Genomic DNA, 23,481 nt, shown 5'->3' with positions numbered 1-23,481 from the left:
TCCACCCAGAGGCAGGGACATGCAGTGACTCACCTTGCCACTTGTACCAACCCACCAGCCACCGGTGACCGGCCCCAGCCACCACTCTGGCCTCAGAGAGCAGATCCTTCATTGTGATTGGAGGACAGATCCATCGCAATAGATGAGGTAAAGAGGTCAATGGAATGCAGACCGAGGGGAAAGAAGAAGGGTGCCGGATCGGCATACATTTAAAACAAATCTGATCTAACAAAGTGGATATTCGCCAAATCCGTCATGATTGATGTATTGTAACAGGCCCACAATGTTTGTTGTTAAAGTCTGATTTGGATATATTTGGCTGTTTTCTCTGCATGACATGTAGAAGTTGTCCCTTTTCAGGTTTAGAAGAAGTGCCTGCTAAATGCTAACTCCCGTTCGTATATAAGCTGGTAGCATAGCTAGCATACAGAAATCGGTGGTGGTAGTCAAAGGTGTTTTTAAATGCAATGCAGTTGATTGGTGACAATGACATGAACAATTATTAGGGGTGACATCCATACCAGTTACTATGTTTTTTTACCTCACCAGTTACTATGTTTTTTTTACCTCAGTATAGTGTGAAATACACATATAAACAGCAGCCTAAATGTAGGGTAATTTGCTGGGGGGCAATGAGGAGATTCGGGATCTTTCCCCCACGGCATCTTTCCCCCATGCGTTTCCATGGTAATTCCATTGTTTAGGTCGAGTTCCATTGACCTCCTTAGCGAGGATGATTACGTTTTCACTTCTGCCCATGGTATGGTTTTAACATCATTCACTTGAGTGTCTCAAAACATGTTTTTAATTCACATTAATTTAAATAGCTGGAACAGCAGTGCTGATCACCCTAACACCCTCCTGGACATGAACACAGTGGAGCAGCAGTGCTGATTTTACATTTACATCATTTAGCAGACGCTCTTATCCAGAGGAGGATTACTTTTATACTATTCCAGGTATTCCTTAAAGAGGTAGGGTTTCAAGTGTCTCCGGAAGGTGGTCAGTGACTTCGCTGTCCTGGCGTCTTGGGGGAGCTTGTTCCACCATTGGGGTGCCAGAGCAGCGAATAGCTTTGACTGGGCTGAGCGGGAACTGTGCTTCCGTAGAGGTAGGGGAGCTAGCAGGCCAGAGGTGGATGAACGTAGTGCCCTCGTTTGGGTGTAGGGACTGATCAGAGCCTGAAGGTAAGGAGGTGCCGTTCCCCTCACAGCTCCGTAGGCAAGCACCATGGTCTTGTAGTAGATGCGAGCCTCAACTGGAAGCCAGTGGAGTGTGCGGAGGAGCGGGGTGACGTGAGAGAACTTGGGAAGGTTGAACACCAGACGGGCTGCAGCGTTCTGGATAAGTTGCAGGGGTTTAATGGCACAGGCAGGTAGCACAGCCAACAGCGAGTTGCAGTAATCCAGACGGGAGATGACACGTGCCTGGATTAGGACCTGTGCCTAATTCTCACCCTCTTGGACTGAGGAATGTCTGAAAGGTTTTCACGTTTCAGACCTTGAGTTTAATGTGATTTTCTTCAATAGCTACATCTTGAAAAATGAGTCTGTAAAGCTGCAATGGCAGACTCCAGCTATAAGTTCTGCTCTGCTCTGCTCCGCAGACCCCCCAGAGCTATCCCCACAGCTTCACAGAACCACATGCATCATTTCATGAACAGTAACAAGGTTTACTGTTGCCAGAGGGCGTAGTGTGTGTGTCTATAGTGTGCGTGAGTGCATGTGTGTGGGTGTGTGTGTGTGTGTGTGTGTGTGCGCGTCTATGATGCATGCTTGTGTGTGCGTGCGTACGCGTGCATGTGTCTGTGTGTCTATGGTGCACGTGTGTGTGTATCTGTGTGTGCGTGTTCCTACTCTTGGCTCAAAGATAACAGCCGGGGCTCTGAGAGTGTCTTAGTATGCCCCCCGTGTCTCTTGGAGGAACCGCAGTGTGTGTGTTTGTGTTTGTGTGTGTGTGTGTGTGTGTGTGTGTGTGTGTGTGTGTGTGTGTGTGTGTGTGTGTGTATGTGTGTGAGTGTGTGTGTGTGTGTGTGTGTGTCTGCCCCCCCCCCCATGCCTCTCAGAGGCTCAGAAGCTAATAGCCTGAGAAATTCTGTCACTAAATATCGCCTCAGACGTTCTGCAGAGGACCCTTTGTAAGACTGCATGGGTGGAAAGAGGATCCTTTAGTGGAAGGAGTTTTTCACCAGAAAAGCCTCACCGCTGCATTATGGCTCCCAGTCTGAGAGAATTAGGAGAGGAGATAGAGCAATGACACACACACAGTCTTGTATAACTAACCTTGTGGGGACACACAATTCAGTCCCATTCAAAATCCTATTTTCCCTAACCCATAACCTTAACCCTAACCTTAACCCTAACCCTATCCCTAACCCAAAAACCTAACCTTAACTCTAACCCTAAACCTAACCCTAGCTCCTAACCCTAAACCTAAAACTAACCCTAGCTCCTAACCCTAAACCTAATTCTAACCCTAACACTAATTCTAACCTAAACCCTAAACCCCCTATAAATAACATTTGACCTTGTGGGGACCAATAAAATGTCAGATTTCTGTCTGTTTGTTATTCTTGTGGGGACTTCTGGTCCCCACAAGTATAGTTAAACACATCCACACACACACACACACACACACACACACACACACACACACACACACACACACACACACACACACACACACACACACACTCACACAGAAACATGTCCCTTCCTCATCATCATATATATATTACAGCGTGTGGATGGAAGATTGTTGTAGACATCAGGCTAAGTAATTCCACAGTAATGAATAGTCCCTTACTGCTATCCTTACGAATAGTCACTGACTGCTACCCTTATGAATGGTTCCTGACTGCTGTCCCTATGAATAGTTTCTGCCATCCTTATGAATAGTTCCTGACTGCCCCCTGTATGAATAGTCCCTGTAATCCTTATGAATAGTCCCTGTCTGTCATCTGCATAATAGTCCCTGGCTGCATCCTTTTGAATAGTCCCTGCCGCCCTTATGAATAGTCCCCGACTGCATAATTATAAATAGTCCAAGACTGTCATCCTCATGGAGAGTCCCTGTCATCATTATGAATAGTCCCTGGCTGCGTCCTGATGAATAGTCCCTGGCTGCATCCTTATGAATAGTCCCCGACTGTCATCCTTATGAATAGTCCCTGACTGACATCCTTATGATTAATCCCTGACTGACATCCTTATGAATAGTCCCCGACTGGCATATTTATGAATAGTCCCCAACTGACATCCTTATGGATAGTCCCCGACTGACATCCTTATGTATAGCCCATGACTGCCATCCTTATGAATAGTCCCTAACTACATTATTATGAATAGTCATTGATTGAATCCTTATGAATAGTCCCTGACTGACATCCTTATGCAGAGTCCCCGACTTACATCCTCATGAATAGTCCCTGACTGACATCCTTATGAATAGTCCCTGACTGCATTCTTATGAATAGTCCCTGGCTGCATTATTATGAATAGTCCCCGACTGACATCCTTATGTATAGCCCATGACTGCCATCCTCATGAATAGTCCCTGACTGACATCCTTATGAATAGTCCCTGACTACATCCTTATAAATAGTCCCTGACTGACATAATTATGAATAGTCAATGACTGTCATTCTTATGAATAGTCCCCGACTGACATCCTTATGAATAGTCCCTGACTGCCATCCTTATGAATAGTCCCCGACTGCCATCCTTATGAATAGTCCCTGACTACATCCTTATGTATAGCCCATGACTGCCATCCTCATGAATAGTCCCTGACCACATCCTTATGAATAGTCCCTGACTACATCCTTATAAATAGTCCCTGACTGACATAATTATGAATAGTCAATGACTGTCATACTTATGAATAGTCCCCGACTGACATCCTTATGAATAGTCCCTGACTGCCATCCTTATGAATAGTCCCTGACTGCCATCCTTATGAATAGTCCCTGACTACATCCTTATGAATAGTCCCTGACTGCCATCCTTATGAATAGTCCCTGGCTGCATTATTATGAATAGTCCCCGACTGACATCCTTATGTATAGCCCATGACTGCCATCCTCATGAATAGTCCCTGACCACATCCTTATGAATAGTCCCTGGCTACATCCTTATAAATAGTCCCTGACTGACATAATTATGAATAGTCAATGACTGTCATACTTATGAATAGTCCCCGACTGACATCCTTATGAATAGTCCCTGACTGCCATCCTTATGAATAGTCCCTGACTGCCATCCTTATGAATAGTCCCTGACTACATCCTTATGAATAGTCCCTGGCTGCATTATTATGAATAGTCCCCGACTGACATCCTTATGTATAGCCCATGACTGCCATCCTTATGAATAGTCCCTGACCACATCCTTATGAATAGTCCCTGACTACATCCTTATAAATAGTCCCTGACTGACATAATTATGAATAGTCAATGACTGTCATCCTTATGAATAGTCCCCGACTGACATCCTTATGAATAGTCCCTGACTGCCATCCTTATGAATAGTCCCTGACTGCCATCCTTATGAATAGTCCCTGACTACATCCTTATGAATAGTCCCTGACTGCCATCCTTATGAATAGTCCCCGACTGACATCCTTATGAATAGTCCCTGACTGCCATCCTTATGAATAGTCCCCGACTGTTATCATTATGAATAGTCCCTGACTGCCATCCTTATAGGCCATAAAACAGCTAGTTCTAAGCTGAATCAATGAGATGGACAATATCTATTTCCTCTCCTCTATTTCTACGCTGATACTCTATATCAATCTGACAGGTTTCCATTGACCCGGGTTTATTGACATGCATCGTGTAATGGAAACGGCATCTATAGGAGATCGACAACATGTTCATCCGTTCGACAGGGGTAGATTTGTCTTTTGTCTAACTTTTGAAGGTATGCAGGGCACGTGATATCGTCACGTAACTATAAAGCTTCATTCCACATTTAATTTTACATGCATACTGCTTTGCTAAATCAATTTTTCAACTATAAAAAATAATGTTTCTTTGCAGGACAAGGATTGCCCTGACTTTCAAGAATGCCTGAATTGTTTGGCCTTGATTTTGTGGTTGGCTGGATGCAAAGTTTCACCATCCAATATTTCACATCTACAGAAGTGCCAGTTTTACCATGGCATGGATCGTGGCGATACGTTGGCACATGCCAATTAATAGAATATGGCAAATATTAGTAAATTCTTGCATTCTATCCATGCTGACTTTTGTGGGCTATCTGAAACAGATAGGTGGAGAGGGCACATAGGCTGTCGCCAATTTATTAATGCACAATTTGCCTAAATGGATAATGGAAACACGTCAAACACTTCATTTCTATATGACACTAGGTTTCCCCCCCCCCAAAAAAAAAGTATCCATTGTTTGTTGTGACAGATTACAATTACAGGCAATTGTCGCATCTATTTTCAATGCAAACTTTCTAAATGTCGACAACAAAAACCGCTTGAAGGATAAGAGGTTCCCATATGCATTTTAATAATCGGAAATATGAAATAGAAGGCCTGGGTTCATTCAGAGGTCTGCAGTGCCATGGCAGAATTGCATTTTAGATGGCTCCCGGTTATTTGAGCATTACAGGGCCAAGTTTGACTGATGCCATTTCCAATTTCATTTGGAGCCGGGTGAACGCGGCCCCATCCGTCATCAGCTTTTAAAAGTCAACGTGTGAGAATTGACAAAGCGGTTGTGGAACATTGATCAAACCCAAAAAAGGCCAGTTAATAACTCCTTTATTAAACATAAGGCTAGTAACCTGCTTCCCCCCTCCTTCTCTCTCTCTGACAGGCTCCAGATGGTTAGATAAACAAGGGGCTAGGCGAGAGAGCGCAGTTTGTTCGACTTGACATTTAAAATAGAGAAAACCGTAAACTGAGAGCTGTAGTTCTAAAAGGCCACTGAGGAAAGAAAAAAAGAAAAAAAGCCTTTGTTTATCTGTTTCTGCATACTACTATTTGTATTTTTGCCTGGAGCTCTGCCTACATTACAACATGGAGGTATGGAGGAGAACCTCAACATAATATTTACATACAAATACTTTTTAGAACCCAAACTGGTCTTGAAGCTGTAAGTAAAGATTCATCATTTTGAGTGACCAGTCATTTTTGCAATTTGGCAACACTTAAAGCCTGCAGGTATAAAGCTTTATAATTGTTATAAACACTTGTGAGCCTTTATAATGTCTTATAATAAGGCACGTGAGAAGCAGTGAGGGCCTCCTATCGTTCCAAAGAGAGGATTGCTGCTATTGTTCACAGACTGTGGTCAGGAGAAAAGCCAAGCCAATTGGGCTTCATGGTTACAAGCCAATCGAGGCTTTAAGCTTCATTAATCAGGAACAACAGCATCCGAGCAGAGTAATTAATTAATCTATTTTAATCGGATTTAAACAACATGATTCCATTATTTAGAGAGGCCTCTGGCTAGTCTCAATACATAAACAGGCTTTCTAAACCTTGTCCTGTCTTTAGGAGATGTCCTGTGATGTCTTTAGGAGATGTTCTGTGATGTCGTTAGGAGATGTGCAAATACGATACTTCTCTTTTGTTATTGCTCTTCAATCCCAGGAGCCCCTCGCTGGCATGATTTTTCAATTGTATTGTGCGATAGAGCAGTCCAGCAACATCTGTTAATCCTACAATGTGAGGCAGACCTCAGCTCTGTTCCTATTTCTAAAACATTGAATGTTCTCTTTTGGGCTCCCTTTGACCTCCCCACCATAATGTCTTCCTCTCTGTTCCTGTCTTCCATCCTTTAGATGAATTTGATTTAACTGGACTTATACTAATATAATATTAATATAATGAACATGAATTCGGGGGACAGAAATTATTAAATATTAAAGCATTAGACCTATCACTAAAAGCTTCAGTCATACAAAAGTAATACTTAAATCCGAACTGGTTCTCTAGCAAATTAGTAAGACTGTCTCACCACATGTTCACCCCCTTTATTCAGATTACAACCTCTCACTTTCAGTTATTTGAAAAGGAAATCATCTCCCAAATATCACTATTTCTAAAACAAGCCATAGAAAGTTGGTTGCAATTCAATTGAATCCTCCAGAAACGACAGAACAAATAATGCAACATATATTGTGTTTAAACTCAAATATACCAATTGATCAACAATCATTATTTTTTGAAAAACTGTTTAAAAAAGGTATATTCTTTGTAAATGATATCATAGGTAGGACTGGTGGAGTTATGTCGCACATGCAGCTAACAAAAACATATGGAAATGTCTGCTCTAACCAAAATTACAACCAAATAATTGCAGCATTACCGCAAAAATGGAAGAGGAAAGTGGAAGGGGGAAAAAGTAAGGAACTTGTCTGTCGGCCTTGCGTTAAAGAACATAATTGGTTAAAGAAAATTGTGATAAATAAAAAAGTATACCAGTTTAATTTAAGGACCAAAGGATTGACAGCCGTCCCATATCGATTGCAAATTAGTTGGGAAGAGATTTTTGACGTACCGATTCCATGGTATAGTGTTTATGAACTGATACTCAAAACGACGCTGGATTCAAACTTAGAATTTTTCAATTTAAATTATTATACAAAATTCTTGCTACCAATAGAATGTTATTTATATGGGGGATACAATCTTCCCAGCTCTGCAGATTTTGCTGCGAAGGGACAGAATCATTTGATCATTTGTTTTGGTACTGTCCATTTGTGGCTTGTTTTTAGTCACAGGTCCAGGAATGGCTGAAGGATTGTAATATTTCCCTTTAGCTAACCTTGCAGATAGCACTACTGGGTGATCTGAAAAGTCATAGTCAATCGATCAATAATATAATAATACTTTTAGCAAAAATGTTCATTTTCAATTTACAATCTGTAGAAACAATGAGAATAGAAGGGTTCAGAACTTTTGTGAAACATCACAGTACAGTTGAAAAATATATGGCAAATAGAAATCCAATATGGATGGTGTTAAGAGATAGATGGGAGGTGTTGAATGGAGCGGAAAGATTGGACTAATTACAACTAACAACATCTAATAACAACAAGATAACTAATAATGTAGGCACGCTGTGTCCATAATAAGTATATAGGTTAAAGGTTGAGAGCTTTTGTGAAAGAGCACAGTTAGAAAGATATGGCATATAGAAGCAAACCGGATGGACATCATGAAAATGATCGGAGAGGTTGGGGGTAGAGGAAGTTCAGGAGAAAAAACTAACAAAATATAATTATTGTAAAATTGACTGTGTCCATAAAATGTATATAGTATGTATAAGCTGGAAGTAGAGGCCTCAGCATTGTTGTTCACTAGTTTACTCCAGTTAGGGAAGGGGTGGTGGGGTTGGAAAGTAATAAAGGAAATATTTTTCAAAAAAAGGATATGTATATATATGTGTGTATATGTATTTATATGTATGTGTATATGTATGTGTATGTATGTATATATATATGTATATATACAGTTGAAGTCGGAAGTTTACATACACTTAGGTTGGAGTCATTAAAACATGTTTTTCAACCACTCCACAAATTTCTTGTTAACAAACTATAGTTTTGGCAAGTCGGTTAGGACATTTACTTTATGCATGACACAAATAATTTTTCCAACAATTGTTTACAGACAGATTATTTCACTTATAATTGACTGTATCACAATTCCAGTGGGTCAGAAGTTTACATACACTAAGTTGACTGTGCCTTTAAACAGCTTGGAAAATTCCAGAAAATGATGTCATGGCTTTAGAAGCTTCTGATAGGCTAATTGACATCATTTGAGTCAATTGGAGGTGTACCTGTGGATGTATTTCAAGGCCTACCTTCAAACTCAGTGCCTCTTTGCTTGACATCATGGGAAAATCAAAATAAATCAGCCAAGACCTCAGAAATAAAATTGTAGACCTCCACAAGTCTGGTTCATCCTTGGGAAACATTTCCAAACGCCTGAAGGTACCACATTCATCTTTACAAACAATAGTACGCAAGTATAAATACCATGGGACCGCGCAGCCATCATACCGCTCAGGAAGGAGACGCATTCTGTCTCCTAGAGATGAACGTACCTTGGTGCGAAAAGTGCAAATCAATCCCAGAACAATAGCAAAGGACCTTGTGAAGATGCTGGAGGAAACAGGTACAAAATTATCTATATCCACAGTAAAAAAAGTCCTATATCGACATAACCTGAAAGGCCGCTCAGCAAGGAATGCCACTGTTCCAAAACCGCCATAAAAAAGCCAGACTACGGTTAGCAACTGCACATGGGGACAAAGATTGTGCTTTTTGGAGAAATGTCCTCTGGTCTGATGAAACAAAAATAGAACTGTTTGGCCATTATGACCATCGTTATGTTTGGAGGAAAAAGGGGGACTTGCAAGCCGAGTAACACCATCCCAACCGTGAAGCACGGGGGTGGCAGCATCATGCTGTGGGGGTGCTTTGCTGCAGGAGGGACTGGTGCAATTCACAAAATAGATGGCATCATGAGGAAGGAAAATTATGTGGATATATTGAAGCAACATCTCAAGACATCAGTCAGGAAGTTAAAGCTTGGTCGTAAATGGGTCTTCCAAATGGACAATGACCCCAAGCATACTTCCAATGTTGTGGCAAAATGGCTTAAGGACAACAATGTCAAGGTATTGGAGTGGCCATCACAAAGCCCTGACCTCAATCCTATAGAAAATGTGTGGGCAGAACTGAAAAGGTGTGTGCGAGCAAGGAGGCCTACAAACCTGACTCAGTTACACCAGCTCTGTCAGGAGGAATGGGCCAAAATTCACCCAACTTATTGTGGGAAGCTTGTGGAAGGCTACCCGAAACGTTTGACCCAAGTTAGACAATTTAAAGGCAATGCCACCAAATACTAATTGAGTGTATGTAAACTTCTGACCCACTGGGAATGTGATGAAATACATAAAAGCTGAAATAAATCATTCTCTCTACTATAAATAAACAAAAATAGTGGACTCTTTTGGAACACAATCATATTGTTTTTGAATTGTTTGTTGGAGGAACCCTGGAGTTTCTCAAGGAACACTGGAGTTCCTCAAGGAACCATTGCAGCCAATGGGTTCATATTTGCACCTTTGATTAGTTGAGAGTTCTTGGAGGAACCTTCAAATCAAATCAAATCAAAATTGTATTTCTCACGTACACGTGTTTAGCAGATGTTATAGCGGGTGTAGCGAAATGCTTGTGCTTCTAGCTCCGACAGCGCAGTAATATGTAACAAGTAATATCTAACAATTTCACAGGATATACCCAATACACACAAATCTAGTAAGGAATGGAATTTAAGAATGTATACATTTATGGACAAGCAATGACAGAGCGGCATGGACTAAGATACAGTAGAATATTATAGAATAGAATACAGTATATACTGTACATATGAGATGAGTAGTGCAAGATATGTAAACATTATTAAAGTGACTAGTGTTCCATTTGTGTATTGGGTATATCCCGTCGGTTGGTGTTGGTGTCGGGAGAGGTCGTGTTTTTCTCTAGCTGGAGGTAAGCAGGAGGTAAGCTTCTCATATGGTGTTGAGTAAAGCTTAACCATGTATTAGATCGTAGGTAGGTAGTTAGCTGTAGTTAGGTATTGTATTTATTATAGGTTAGTATTGTTGTTATTGTAGGTTTCCGTAGGTAATTGTAGGTTAGTATCGAAGCACGAGGCTAGCTAGCTAGCGGGTAGCTACTGGTAACGATTAGCAACGCTGGAGAGCTGTTTCCAATGTTAATGTAGTCCTAGCCAACGTTTAATTTTTTGCTTAACCATGTATTAGATCGTAGGTAGGTAGTTAGCTGTAGTTAGGTATTGTATTTATTATAGGTTAGTATTGTTGTTATTGTAGGTTTCCGTAGGTAATTGTAGGTTAGTATCGAAGCACGAGGCTAGCTAGCTAGCGGGTAGCTACTGGTAACGATTAGCAACGCTGGAGAGCTGGTTCCAATGTTAATGTAGTCCTAGCCAACGTTTAATTTTTTGCTTAACCATGTATTAGATCGTAGGTAGGTAGTTAGCTGTAGTTAGGTATTGTATTTATTATAGGTTAGTATTGTTGTTATTGTAGGTTTCCGTAGGTAATTGTAGGTTAGTATCGAAGCACGAGGCTAGCTAGCTAGCGGGTAGCTACTGGTAACGATTAGCAACGCTGGAGAGCTGTTTCCAATGTTAATGTAGTCCTAGCCAACGTTTAATTTTTTGCTGCGTTATGCGTTATGAAAGGAACTAGACACGGACTTGAATTATCTGTTTAGTGTGCTAACACACTCTTGGCAGTTTGTTGTAACCAAGTATTGATGCTAAATTGTGTGTTAATGGATGCTAGCTTGCAAGTTAGCTACGGCGTCATAGCTAGGCTTCGTGGGTTGTTGTGGGTAGTTACTGTGTCTTGGCAGTGTCCTCGGCCGTGCCGGCTGTAGCACGAAGCTAGCTAGCTAGCCGTTCTTCAAACAAAGTCAACACAGTGGCCATTGCTAGCTCCCCAACACGACCAGCTAGCTGTACTGTAGTAGCTAACTACAATATACTTGTCCTAGCTAGCCAACGTCTAATCATTGCTGCGTCATGAAAGGAACTTGACACAGACACGAATGATCTGTTTAGTGTGTTATCACATTATTGGTGGTTTGTTGTGACCAAGTGTTGGTGCTAAACGGTGTGTTATTGTTATTGGATGCTAGCTTGCTAGTTGGCTATGGTGTCATAGTTGGCTAGCTGAATAAAGTGGGTTGAGTCTATTCCTTTAAACATTGAACCGCTGTGGTTCACAACAATTCTGATTTCTAAAGGCGGAAGTTGGGAGAGTTTTTGTTCGGGTGGTTCAGTGAAACAATTTTAGTTTCTGAGGTAGAAGTTTTTGGTGAGGGAGGCCCTGCTCTCTCCGCTCCCAGATGCTTAGCCCATTTCATTCCGATCTCCTCTGCATTTTTGTAGCCATTTGCTACAGCCTGTCAACTATGCCTCTGCCTATCCCTGTTCTCTCCTCTCTGCACAGGCTACACAAACGCACCACACCGCGTGGCTGCTGCCTCTCTAACCTGGTGGTCCCTGCACGCACCACCCACGTGGAGTTCCAGGTCGCAGGCAGCCTCTGGAACTGCCGTTCTGCTGCCAACAAAGCTGACTTCATCCCAGCCTATGCCAACCTCCAGTCCCTCGACTTCCTGGCGCTGACGGAAACATGGATCACCACTGAAAACACTGCTACTCCTACTGCTCTCTCCTCGTCTGACCATGTGTTCTCGCATACCCCGAGAGCATCTGGTCAGAGGGGTGGTGGTACAGGAATCCTCATCTCTCCCAAGTGGACATTCTCAATTTTTCCCCTAACCCATCTGTCTATCTCCTCATTTGAATTCCATGCTGTCACAGTCACTAGCCCATTTAAGCTTAATATCCTTGTCATCTATCGCCCTCCAGGTACCCTTGGAGAGTTCATCAATGAGCTTGACGCCTTGATAAGTTCCTTCCCTGAGGATGGCTCACCCCTCACAGTTTTGGGGGATTTCAACCTCCCTATGTCCACATTTGACTCATTTCTCTCTGCCTCCTTCTTTCCACTTCTCTCCTCTTTTGACCTCACCCTCTCACCGTCCCCCCTACTCACAAGGCAGGCAATACGCTTGACCTCATCTTCACTAGATGCTGCTCCTCTACTAATCTCACTGCAACTCCCCTCCATGTCTCCGACCACTACTTTGTTTCCTTTTCTCTCTCACTCTCCTCCCACACTACTCACTCTGCCCCTACACAGATGGTAATGCGCCGCCGCAACCTTCGCTCTCTCTCTCCCACTACTCTCTCCTCTTCCATCCTATCATCTCTTCCCTCTGCTCAATCCTTCTCCCTCCAATCTCCTGATTCTGCCTCCTCAACCCTCCTCTCCTCCCTTTCTGCATCCTTTGACTCTCTGTTTCCCCTATCCTCCCGGCCGGCTCGGTCCTCCCCTCCAGCTCCGTGGCTTGATGACTCATTGCGAGCTCACAGAACAGAGCTCCGGGCAGCGGAGCGGAAATGGAAGAAAACTAAACTCCCTGCCGACCTGGCATCTTTTCACTCCCTCCTCTCTACATTTTCTTCCTCTGTTTCTGCTGCTAAGGCCACCTTCTACCACTCTAAATTCCAAGCATCTGCCTCTAACCCTAGGAAGCTCTTTGCCACATTTTCCTCCCTCCTGAATCCTCCCCCCCCTCCTCTCTCTCTGTGGATGACTTCGTCAACCACTTTGAAAAGAAGGTTGACGACATCCGATCCTCGTTTGTTAAGTCTAATGACACTGCTGGTCCTGCTCACACTGCCCTACCCTATGCTTTGACTTCTTTCTCCCCTCTCTCTCCAGATAAAATCCTGCGACTTGTGACTGCAGGCCGCCCAACAACCTGCCCGCTTGACCCCATCCCCTCCTCCCTTCTCCAGACCATCTCCGGTGACCTTCTCCCCTACCTCACCTCGCTGATCAACTCATCCTTGACCGCTGGCCATGTCCCTTCCGTCTTCAAGAGAGCGAGAGTTGCTCCCCTTCTCAAAAAACCAACACTCGACCCCACTGATGTCAACAACTACAGACCAGTATCCCTTCTTTCTTTTCTTTCCAAAACTATTGAGCGTGCCGTCTTTAGCCAACTCTCTTGCTATCTCTCTCAGAATGACCTTCTTGATCCAAACCAATCAGGTTTCAGGACTGGTCATTCAACTGAGACTGCTCTTCTCTGTGTCACGGAGACTCTCCGCACTGCTAAAGCTAACTCTCTCTCCTCTGCTCTTGTCCTTCTAGACCTGTCTGCTGCCTTTGATACTGTGAACCATCAGATCCTCCTCTCCACCCTCTCCGAGCTGGGCATCTCCGGCGCGGCTCACTCCTGGATTGCGTCCTACCTGACCGGTCGCTCCTACCAAGTGGCGTGGCGGGAAGCTGTCTCCGCACCACGTGCTCTCACCACTGGTGTCCCCCAGGGCTCGGTTCTAGGCCCTCTCCTTTTCTCCCTATACACCAAGTCACTTGGCTCTGTCATATCCTCACATGGCCTTTCCTATCATTGCTACGCTGACGATACACAACTAATCTTCTCCTTTCCCCCTTCTGATAACCAGGTGGCGAATCGCATCTCTGCATGTCTGGCAGACATATCAGTATGGATGACGGATCACCACCTCAAGCTGAACCCTGGCAAGACGGAGCTGCTCTTCCTCCCGGGGAAGGACTGCCCGTTCCATGATCTCGCCATCACGGTTGACAACTCCGCTGTGTCCTCCTCCCAGAGTGCGAAGAGCCTAGGCGTGACCCTGGACAACACCCTGTCGTTCTCCGCCAACATCAAGGCGGTGACCCGCTCCTGCAGGTTCATGCTCTACAACATTCGGAGAGTGCGACCCTGCCTTACACAGGAAGCGGCGCAGGTCCTGGTCCAGGCACTTGTCATCTCCCGTCTGGACTACTGCAACTCGCTGTTGGCTGGCCTCCCTGCCTGTGCCATTAAACCCCTACAACTCATCCAGAATGCCGCAGCCCGTCTGGTGTTCAACCTTCCCAAGTTCTCTCACGTCACCCCCCTCCTCCGCACACTCCACTGGCTTCCAGTTGAAGCTCGCATCCGCTACAAGACCATGGTGCTTGCCTATGGAGCAGTGAGGGGAACGGCACCTCTGTACCTTCAGGCTCTGATCAGTCCCTACACCCAAACGAGGGCATTGCGTTCATCCACCTCTGGCCTGCTGGCTCCCTTCCTCTGCGGAAGCATAGCTCCCCGCTCAGCCCAGTCAAAACTGTTCGCTGCTCTGGCACCCCAATGGTGGAACAAGCTCCCTCACGACGCCAGGACAGCGTAGTCACTCACCACCTTCCGGAGACATTTGAAACCCCACCTCTTTAAGGAATACCTGGGATAGGATAAAGTATTCCTTCTAACCCCCCCCAAATTGTAAAGTGGTTATCCCACTGGCTATAGGGTGAACGCACCAATTTGTGTGTCGCTCTGGCTAAGAGCGTCTGCTAAATGACGTTAATGTGCCCTTGAGCAAGGCACTTAACCCTAATTGCTCCTGTAAGTCGCTCTGGATAAGAGCGTCTGCTAAATGACTAAAATGTAATGTAAATGTTAAAGTGGCCAGTGATTTCAATAGGCAGCAGCAGTCTCTAATGTGCTAGTGATGGCTATTTAACAATCTGATGGCCTTGAGATAGAAGCTGTTTTTCATTCTCTCGGTCCCAGCTTTGATGCACCTGTACTGACCTCGCCTTCTGGATGATAGCGGGGTGAACAGGCAGTGGCTCGGATGGTTGATGTCCTTGATGATTTTTTTGGCCTTCCTGTGACATTGGGTGCTGTAGGTGTCTTGGAGGGCGGGTAGTTTGCTCCCGGTAATGTATTCGGCAGACCGCACCACCATCTGGAGAGCCCTGCTTTTGCGGGCGGTGCAGTTGCCGTACCAGGCGGTGATACAGCCCGACAGAATGCTCTCAATTGTGCATCTGTAAAGGTTTGTGAGGGTTTTAGGTGCCAAGACAAATTTTTTCAGCCTCCTGAGGTTGAGGAGGCTCTGTTGCACCTTCTTCGCCACACTGTCTGCATGGGTGGACCATTTCAGTTTGCCGGTGATGTGTACGCCAAGGAACTTGAAGCTTTCCACCTTCTCCACTGGATAGGGGGGTGCACCCTCTGCTGTTTCCTGAAGTCCACGATCATCTCCTTTGTTTTGTTGACGTTGAGTGAGAGGTTATTTTCCTGGCACCACACTCCCAGAGCCCTCTCGTCATTGTTGGTAATCAAGCCTACTACTATTGTGTCGTCTGCAAACTTGATGATTGAGTTGGAGGCGTGCTTGGCCACGCAGTCATGGGTGAACAGGGAGTACAGGAGGGGGCTGAGCACGCACCCTTGTGAGGCCCCATTGTTGAGGATCAGCGAAGTGGAGATGTTGTTTCCTACCTTCACCACCTGGGGGGGCGGCCCGTCAGGATGTCCAGGACCCAGTTGCACAGGGCGGGGTTCAGACCCAGGGCCTCGAGCTTAATGATGAGCTTGGAGGGTACTATGGTGTTGAATGCTGAGCTATAGTCAATTAACAGCATTCTTACATAGGTATTCCTCTTGTCCAGATGGGATAGGGCAGTGTGCAGTGTGATGGCGATTGTATCGTCTGTGGATCTATTGGGGCAGTAAGCAAATAGAAGGATTACTTTTATACTATTCCTTAAAGAGGTATACACCATTATACAGTGAAATGAACACACTGGATATGTTTCAATACCCACACTAGCAAAGGCCCTACTACTAAGAATGCATTCCCAATACGTAGTGTCACAGTGGATACTGGAACGGAACCACTGTCTTCAACAGCATGTGCTGATAACCTTAATGTCATGGGGCACGACAATACATTTTTACATTTAAGTCATTTAGCAGACGCTCTTATCCAGAGCAACTTACATGAGCAATTAGGGTTAAGTGCCTTGCTCAAGGGCACATCGACAGATTTTTTCACCTAGTCGGCTCGGGGATTAGAACCAGCGACCTTTCGGTTACTGGCACAACGCTCTTAACCACTAAGCTACCTGCATAGTGTATGACCAGAATGTCACAAGCAAAACAAGGGAGATGTGTCTTAGCACTAGTACATATTGGCAATGCTGTAAGTCATTTACAGTATCAGCTGATATTGCTCTCTTTGCAAAGAGATGATTGATGAAATCCCAGATTGTAACAATCAGATCATATCATACATCATATTTGAGAGATAATGAAAGGATCAGGTTGTCCTTTATTGGAAATGTGAAATTGTCGCCTAAGGGAGGACAAGATTGGGCAAGCTGTTCCTAGTACAAGAAGGAAGAAGTACTTACTTAGCTAATAGGACTGAGAACAGAGAGGAAGGTAAAACTCAAATATTGCTTGTAGCAGCTTGTGTTCAATAATGCTTCTCATCAAACAATAATGTGATGTTGACACTAGTTTTGGATCCACATAAACAGCTGTAAACTGTTCCTAGTTGGCCCAGAAAATTTAAAAAATAAACCAAATCATACTCTTGAAATCGTATATTTTCTTACTTGCCTCTTGACACATATATTGGCAAATTCCATAAAATGGAAATATGGATAGGTCTACTAGGATTTACCGCTTGGCTTGGGATGAATATGTAAAACCGTGGTTTCCAGATAATTAATCCTACCCCAAAAAACTGTTACCCATTTAAGAAGAGCTATTGTACCGAGAGAGCTCCGATGTTCCCCAGCACAGACACATTGCAAAATGTTTATGTATGACCTCTTCACTCTCTCTCTCTCTCTCTCTCTCTCTCTCTCTCTCTCTCTCTCTCTCTCTCTCTCTCTCTCTCTCTCTCTCTCTCTCTCTCTCTCTCTCTCTCTCTCTCTCTTCTACCTCAAGGAAACACAGAGAGAATTTGTGGCATTCTCAATTATCCTAATCACCTCTCATTTGGGTGTTTGAGTAAGAAGTCGAACATTAAGGAATAAACCCTTCACTTACAGCAATTAGCAGTTGCATTGATTATTTCTCAATTGGTATCCTGACGCACCTGCATATTAAAGATATGGAAATAATGCCTGATCATTATTAATGGTATGCGTAGAGAGGCATGCAGGTGGTCAAACAGGCCCAGATCTGATTAGATGAGAAGACGCAAACCTGTCTTAGTCTCTGGGAGGACCAGATGTCCTCATGGAGAGAGGAGTTAAATGATTAAATGTTTTGAAGGGTAGAGGTGTATTCTTCTCCACTTCTGTCGTTCCATGTTGTCGAACACAAAACATTCATGACAACATTTCAAGCATAGTAGTATTGTTCTCCACAAAGTGTTGTTTACCCATTAAATCTATTGGTGGTTGGATTAATACAAAATGTAAACAGTGATCTGTTCTAAGCAACCCTTCAATCTGAATTAGAATTAAGCTGTCTTTGGTGGCCACTTGATTGAGAAGCCAAGGACCAAACTATTCAATATGCTTCCATTGTGGTGATAGTTTCTCTGTGAGTGAATCAGAGTTTTTGGCAGTGTCATATCTGGACTGAGCTAGACCCCAGAGGCTAACCATGGGAACCATGCTGGACTGCATCTATCTGTGTAAATCATGTGTAAACATTGCTGGATTGATGCTGAGGGGAAAAACACTCAGGGCCAATCAGTTAAATGTCTCCCAGAAATTAGTGGGTTTATTTGTGCTTTCCCATGCACTCAAGGACACGCACAATGAGCAAAACAGTACACGCATTGACCAAAACAGTACACGCATTGACCAAAACAGTCGCAACAATTTAAAAAAGATGGGATTATCCAAGGCCAGTTCCAAATAATTGTATACAAGTGAAAGCAATGAGATAAAGTTATTGTGAAATTCACAATCTGCAAAATGGCCACTGGTCACAAACTGGTTGAATCAACGTTGTTTCAACGTAATTTGTCAACGTGTTGTGATGTGGAATCTACGTGGAAAATACATTGGATTTGAAAAAAGTCATCCACGTAAACTGTTGATTTGAGTTATAATGAAAATGAAAAAGACAATGGGAAGGAGAGAGGATAAACAAACACAATCATGCATGGTGTGGATCGCCTCCTAGCTGTGTCTCTGTCTGTCTGTGACGGCAGAGGTGATGAGCCATTGGAGACAGGAGACGGGAGATGGGAGATGGGAGACGGGAGACAGGAGACGGGAGACGGGAGACGGGAGACTGGAGACAGGAGACAGCTTGCAGCTCTCTGTTTTACCTCAAATCCCGTGTAGCTCAGTTGGTAGAGCATGGCGTTTGCAACGCCAGGGTTGTGGGTTCAATTCTCACGGGGGGCCGGTATGAAAATGTATGCACTCACTAACTGTAAATTGCTCTGGATAAGAGTCTGCTTATGACGAAAAAAAATTAATAATCCATAATCATTCTATAGCCGATATTGTGCAGCGGGTCACAGGTCAGGGTCACAGGTCATGGGAAAACATGATTATATTACTCTGTAAGGGTCCAAGTACAGTCTCCTACTGGCAAGCACAGGGTGGGATGGGGCCTCTAAATGGGAGGATGGAGGATTACTAAACATTGGACCAAGATTTAGAAAGATTTACCCAATTCCATTTCCCTCTTCAGTCCGTCTGTATTATTTAGCATACGGCTTCACGGCTAACAAACTAAACATAAACAAGTTAGAGAAAAATCAAAAGGACGGGCCCATACATATATATAAATATCATGAGGGCAGTGAAAGAAACTGGAAGTTAGATATACAGTATATTTTTGATGAACTTCAAACGTATTCCCTATACAGTAGCGGTGCATGGGTAAAATCACTGGGGAAGCCAAGCCAGAAACAAAAAGCCAAATTATACCCTGTTGGTTAATATGCCTTCAGACCGTGATATGTAGGCCTAAGGCCGAGACAATAAGAAAACACAAAATCAATTCAACCACATCTTTGTTTCATCACAAAACCGGAGCGCAACCACTGTCCGGTGAAATCCACAAAGCATATGGCATGTAACAAACGGTTACATTTGTATTTATATTTATTAAGGATCCACATTAGCTGTTGTCAAGGCAGCAGATACTCTTCCTGGGGTCCAAACACATTAAGGCACTTACATTACATATAAAACAAAATATAAAACAGTACATCATGTTACATTATTACACCACTACATATCTACAGTACAAAATGTTTAATACCACCATACAACAATATTACAATGTACGTGTGTGTAGAGTGCGTGTGCTAGCGCTTGTGTGCGTATGCATGTGTCTGTACCTTTGTGTGTGTTTCTTCACAGTCCCCGCTGTTCCATAAGGTGTATTTTTACCTGTTTTTTTAAATCTGATTCTACTGCTTGCATCAGTTATCTGATGTGGAATAGAGTTCCATGTAGTCATGGCTCTATGTAGTACTGTGCGCCTCCCATAGTCTGTTCTGGACTTGGGAATTGTGAAGAGACCTCTGGTGGCATGTCTTGTGGGGTATGCATGGGTGTCCGAGCTGTGTGCTAGTAGTTCAAACAGACAGCTCGGTACATTCAGCATGTCAACACCTCTTACAAAAACAAGTAGTGATGAAGTCATACTCTCCTCCACTTTGAGCCATGAGACATTGACATGCATGTCATTAATGTTATCTCCCAGTGTACTTTTAAGGGCCAGCCATGCTGCCCTATTCTGAGCCAATTGTAATTTTCCTAAGTCCCTCTTTGTGGCACCTGACCACACGACTGAACATGAGTTTAGGTGAGATAAAACTGTAGGACCCTTCTTGTTGATAGTGTTGTTGAGTACGCAGAGCAGCGCTTTATTATGGACAGACTTCTCCCCATCTTAGCTACTGTTGTATCAATATGTTTTGACCATGACAGTTTACAATCCAGGGTTACTCCAAGCAGTTTAGTCACCTCAACTTGCTCAATTTCTACATTATTCATTTCAAGATTTAGTTGAGGTTTAGGGTCTAGTGAATGATTTGTCCCAAATACAATGCTTTTAGTTTTTGAAATATTTAGGACTAACTTATTCCTTGCCACCCCATTCTGAAACTGACTGCAGCTCTTTGTTAAGTGTTGCAGTCATTTCCGTCGCTGTGGTAGCTGACGTGTATAGTGTTGAGTCATCCGCATACATAGACACACTGGCTTTACTCATATGGAGAGGCTTCCATTAAAGAACACCCTCTGTGTTCTGTGGACAGGTAACTCTTTATCCACAATATAGCAGTGGGTGTAAAGCCATAAGACATGATGATGTCAAAAGCCGCACTGAAGTCTAACAAAACAGCCCCAACAATATTTGTATCATCAATTTCTCTCAGCCAATCATCAGTTATTTGTATAAGTGCTGTGCTTGTTGAATGTCCTTCCCTATAAGCATGCTGAAAGTCTGTTGTCAATTTGTTTACTGTAAAATAGTATTGTATTTGGTCAAACACCATTTTTTCCAAAAGTTTACATATTTTTGGTAACAGGCTGATTGGTCAGCTATTTGAGCCAGTAAAGTGGGTTTTACTATTCTTGGGTAGCGGAATGACTTTTGCTTCCCTCCAGGCCTGAGGGCACACACTTTCTAGTAGGCTTAAATTTAAGATATGGCAAATAGGAGTGGCAATATCGTCCGCTGTTATCCCCAGTAATTTTCCATCCAGGTTGTCAGACCCCGGTTGCTTGTCATTGTTGATAGACAACAATACTTTTTTCACCTCTTCCGCACTCACTTTACGGAATTCAAAAGTACAATGCTTGTCTTTCATAATTTGGTCAGATATACTTGGATGTGTAGTGTCAGCGTTTGTTGCTGGCATGTCATGCCTAAGTTTGCTAATCTTGCCAATGAAAAAATCATTAAAGTAGTTGGCAATATCAGTGGGTTTTGTGATGAATGAGCCATCTGATTGATGGAGCCGAGTTTGCCTTTTTGCCCAAAATGTCATTTAAGGGGCTCCAAAGGTTTTTACTATCATTCTTTATGTCATTTATCTTTGTTTCATAGTATAGTTTCTTCTTCTTTTTATTTAGTTTAGTCACATGATTTCTCAGTTTACAGTACGTTTGCCAATCGGTTGTGCTGCCAGACTTATTTGCCATTCCTTTTGCCTCATCCCTCTCAACCATTTTTGAATTCTTCATCAATCCAAGTGGATTTAACAGTTTTTACAGTCATTTTCTTAATGGGTGCATGCTTATTAGTAACTGGAATAAGTAATTTCATAAATGTGTCAAGTGCAGTGTCTGGTTGCTCCTCATTACACACCACAGACCAGCAAATATTCATTACATCATCAACATAAGAATCACTACAAAACTTATTGTATGACCTCTTATACACAATATTAGGCCCAGCCTTTGGTTTTCCTATATATGGCTACTATATTGTGATCACTACATCCTATGGATTTGGATACTGCTTTAAAGCACGTTTCTGCAGCATTAGTAAAGATGTGCTCAATACATGTTAATGATTTAATCCCTGTGCTGTTTGTAACTACCTTGGTAGGTTGACTGAGAACCTGAACCAGGTTGCGGGCACTGATTACAGTTTGAAGCTTTTTCTTGAGTGGGCAGCTTGATGAAAGCCAGTCAATATTTAAATCACCCAGAAAATATACCTCTCTGTTGATATCACATACATTATCAAGCATTTCACACATATTATCCAGATACTGACTGTTAGCACTTGGTGGTCTATAGCAGCTTCCCACCAGAATGGGCTTTAGGTGAGGCAGATGAACCTGTAGTCATATTACTTCAACAGTATTTACACTTGAGATCCTCTCTAAGCTTTACAGGAATGTGGTTCTGAATATAGACCGCAACACCACCCCCATTGGCATTTCTGTATTTTCGGTAGATGTTATAACCATGTATTGCTACCGCTGTATCATCAAAGGTATTATCTAAGTGAGTTTCAGAGATAGTTAGAATGTGAATGTCATCTGTTACGAGCAAGTTATTGACTTCATAAACCTTGTTTCTTAGGCTACATATGTTAACATGGGCTATTTGTAGCACTTTTCTGGGTTGTGTGATTGTTTTTAATGCTTTAATGGGAAGCTTATCAGAAGTAAATATAATAAATAATATGCCATTTAGCAGACGCTTTTATCCTAAGCCACTTACAGTCATGTGTGCATAAATGTTTTACGTATGGGTGGTCCCGGGGATCGAACCCACTACCCTGGCGTTACAAGCGCTGTGCTCTACCAATTGAGCTACAGAGGACCACAGTAGACATACTCATGTTATTGATATTGGAGCTGATAATGCAGGGTGAGCTGCACACAGTGGACTTCCTACTAGGGCACACCGCCTCAGTGCTAACAGTGTAACTCTGGTTCATAGGCAGATGATTACTGCATTCAATAGCTGTAGGATCAATAGAGGTATTCAGGGCAGTTAGGGGGACATAAATTAAGTTACTTACATTATGTCTGCCAACGCCCCTGGGATAATGTACATTTGCAGCAGCATTATGACAAACTCAGCGACACAATGGTAGGGATTAACTGAGCTGGTCTTGGGGGTCATTGATAAGTCATTGTCTCAACGCAGCCTTGAAATGCGTGGACAGAGTCCAGGAGCCAAGATGATTGGGATGGATTCTGTCATTCCTGTAGTGTTTCTTCTGTTTCCAGAAGGTGTCGAAGCTTTCTATAAAAGTGATTCCAACAGAATGACCTACAGCATGGTCAAGCAAGTTAATGTTTGGACTACTAAACATCTTATTGATTTAAAACCACGGACAGCTACCACAAGTCTTAAAGAAAACAGGAGCTGCCTCCACTATTCCAGCACCATTTCAACTTCAACATTTCGACATCATCAAATCACCTATGCTTAGTCTAATACAGTGACAACTAAAAGACACCAAAAAACGATTTAGTCCAATCAATGTAAGCTAAATATTATTTGGCTGTCCATGGTTCTTATTTATGTGAGTGTGTGTGTGTGTGTGTGTGTGTGTGTGTGTGTGTGTGTGTGTG

Source organism: Coregonus clupeaformis, chromosome 7 (assembly GCF_020615455.1).
Source record: "Coregonus clupeaformis isolate EN_2021a chromosome 7, ASM2061545v1, whole genome shotgun sequence".
NCBI classification, from domain to species: domain Eukaryota; kingdom Metazoa; phylum Chordata; class Actinopteri; order Salmoniformes; family Salmonidae; genus Coregonus; species Coregonus clupeaformis.
Note: the sequence above shows the minus strand (reverse complement) of the source record.